We start from the raw sequence: 3,141 nt of genomic DNA, 5'->3' as shown, positions 1-3,141 counted from the left end.
TTACAGTAGTTTACCATGATGAACATTATAGCCACGCTGACTGGAGCTATGTACATGTTTTTGTTGTGTTAGTGTTTCCCGTATCAGCGGTTTGAGACTGAAATACTTATCGAAATTTTTAGACTGTTTGCTTTACCCCTCCTTTTGGTTACTCGGGCGCCAGAAGTTCACGGCCGTGGTTCTGTGCTATGCGGCCTGGTCTGTGGGTTGTTTTTGTAGTCCCTCGGTTTATCTGTGAGTTGACAATACACATCCTGCTCTGGTATTATCTCCTTTCATCATCAGGTAAGTTCTGGCGTTCTGCTTTGGTGGCAGTCAAAAGTGAACCCGATCCTAAAGGACAGCAGCCCCTAGTCTCTAGTACTGATTAGTAATTCTTAACTTTACTGAAGTAGAGCATATTGCTGTGTATAGGGGTGTCTGTGACGATTTGAACAGAAGGACTGAGAGTGACGTCCACCTTCGTCATCTCCCTTAGTCCCCTGTCCTGTAAATGTGCATTATAGAGCCGTCTACCATACCTTTTTGAAGATGTTTATGTAGTAAGCATGCGATACTTCCTTTATATCTCTACTAGCCCGGTAGAACTCAAACATGTGTCTGTGGCAACACTAAAGTGAAAAAAAATGACGAGGAGTTGTAGGAGCGAAACCTTATCCCTATGAAGCTGTTCTAAACTTCGTCCTTCATTAAGCAACTCTGCTTTTAGTCAAACGTTCTTACAACTAGTGATGCACGTACAAAGTGGTCAGGGTATTCTCCTTTCTTCCAAAACACCCGTATCGAGTAGAATTGCCGAGGGGAACTAGTGGCGTTGCGGTCGAGTATCTTCTCGGTTGCCTGCGAATTCAATTATTGGGGTGGTTGTTCTTATAGAAATGACTGCGCTATGAATGCCAGCGCAGGAGGATGACCAAGAGGCAGTTCAGTAATGATTTAATAGTTTGCTTAATTCTTGGGTGCGGCTTCGTGGATTCTTAATGCTCCGCTTCTGCACTTCCGCTGGATGGCATGCCCTCCGAGCCATGCCAGTAACATCTCAGTCCTTTTGTGTGTCAACAATGCATTTTCTGCCTCAATGTTATGCCATTTTTGTCCTCAGATTGTAAAATGGGTGATTTTGCGTACCATTTACCATAACGTGACAGGCGTGTCAAGTATCCGGCACAAATCGCATTATCGAAACTGAACGGCGTCCCATTCCATCAAGATGAGAACCGAGGTCATGGAGACTGAAGATAGATATGCAACAGCTTTTAGGTCGTACCGGTGCTACTCTTACGTTGTGGTGTAATACCGGGGTAGTTGCCATGGTTTGAGCAGTTCATTTTCAACGCGCTCCGGAGGTGGCAACAAACAGGTTACTGAGTCCCTCAAGTAGCATTGCTTCAGCAGGAAAGTCCCGTAGCTATGAAGCGGTCAATTCCACTGGTTTTCAGCGTCTCTGTCCCTGTTCCAGTGAATCCAGCTATTTAACACTTGTTTATAAGTTCAGATTTGTATAGAGTGATGGGGGCCTTATTTTGGGGGCAGAAATGGAAGATTCACGCCTCTAAACAGAAGGAGTCTTTGCTGAGTTTTCCGCCTTGGCTACTAGGACTGAGCCGATGCAATAGTAAGTAGACCTTTTGATTCTCTCTTAAGGGTGCACTGGATACCTTCTTCCCCCTTAGAGACGCCGTCGCAAGAAATGAATGAGCTGGCTGCTGTCACGGAAGAGCATCTCTGGCAGAGGACTGAATCTGTAAAGACTGACAACGGAATAGGCTATTGGATTAACGATTCCTTCTGCAACTATCCTGTTTTAAAGTAACGGGGTGTGACCTGAATTTACTGAGTTCGGATGGTCTAGAGGGTAGCTTCTTATATTTCATCCGGGTCTCGCCTTTTGAGAGATGTTCCCACACAAGTGATCAGCGCAAAGAATGCACCCACTGCACAGCCTTGACCGAATCTACATTGTGCCTCCAAAATTTTGCCGAGGGAGTGTCTGACATTTGAACGCTGTCGAAATCCACGAGATGCACCACGGTCGTTGAAGGTGGAGGAAAAAAGGAGGGCATTTTGCAATATCGAACACGCGGATTAGTCACCAAGACTTTCAAAGACAACGCTCACAAAGTGGTATTTACTATTTCCCTCTCGCCGCCTATTCCACTCTTGTGCCCAAGGCATGAAGCTAAGCGAACCCCGAGGGAAGTTGAAGCTAAAATACACATGAAATTTCCGCTCCATTTATGGACTTGCTCCCAACGTTTAACTATCATCCAGAATGCCTGTCCGTAGGGCCGAATCATTTCAACACAGTTTGGTTCACTTTGCACTCTGAGAACAGAGCCATCAGGGTGGTGTGGCTGTCTTCAAGACGGCTTCTTCATAGGGCTTCTTGAGAAAAATTCACTCGTCTAACGCTGTTGTGTGCACCCAAGTACGCATGCACTAGCTCTGTCGCCTGACTGACGGTGTCTGGGTCGGCACGGCACACGACATGTCGGGCCAGCGATGGTTAAGAAAACGCATTCACCACTTACCACCAAGCCATGCCTTATCAGGAGGTTAACATCGCTTTCCTCCCTTTCTTCCCCCACTTACCCCCACCCTCTCCGCTTGTAAATCAAAAGCTCCGGTTAAAATTTAACCAAATCCCTTACCTCCAATCGCCTTAGCTGAGACGACGAATATCACCGCCTGGTGTAATATTATGCGTCCAGTAATGGGATGCACGAAAAGTGGTGGAATGCATATACTGTGCCATTCTGGGCGTTAGTTGGCGTTGGATGAATCATCCACACCCGTGGCGCTTTTCCATTCACCAGTCACCTTATACATGCACTCGTTATCATGGCGGTGGGAGAAAGAGGGCAAAAGTACAAGGAGGCGATTAAAGCGTCAAGAGAAATTAAGATTTTTGCCTAGTCTGCGGTATTTCGAGGGCCTAAGTTGACTCGTTTCATGGGAAAGTACCTTGATTTGTGTGCAGAACACGCCAGAGGAAGAGCCCCCCTCCGCTACCATCGTCTCGGTGGCCGCAATGTTACTGCCCTGCTGAAGTAGCAGGGTCTCAGACTCTCCTGGGAATCTGCCCCTTTTGGAAACCCATCTCATCGACCAGGCACTGTTAGGGTGCCAGGTCTTTCCCCA

This window comes from Echinococcus granulosus (assembly GCF_000524195.1).
Source record: "Echinococcus granulosus chromosome Unknown EG_S00227, whole genome shotgun sequence".
Classification (NCBI taxonomy): domain Eukaryota; kingdom Metazoa; phylum Platyhelminthes; class Cestoda; order Cyclophyllidea; family Taeniidae; genus Echinococcus; species Echinococcus granulosus.
Note: the sequence above shows the minus strand (reverse complement) of the source record.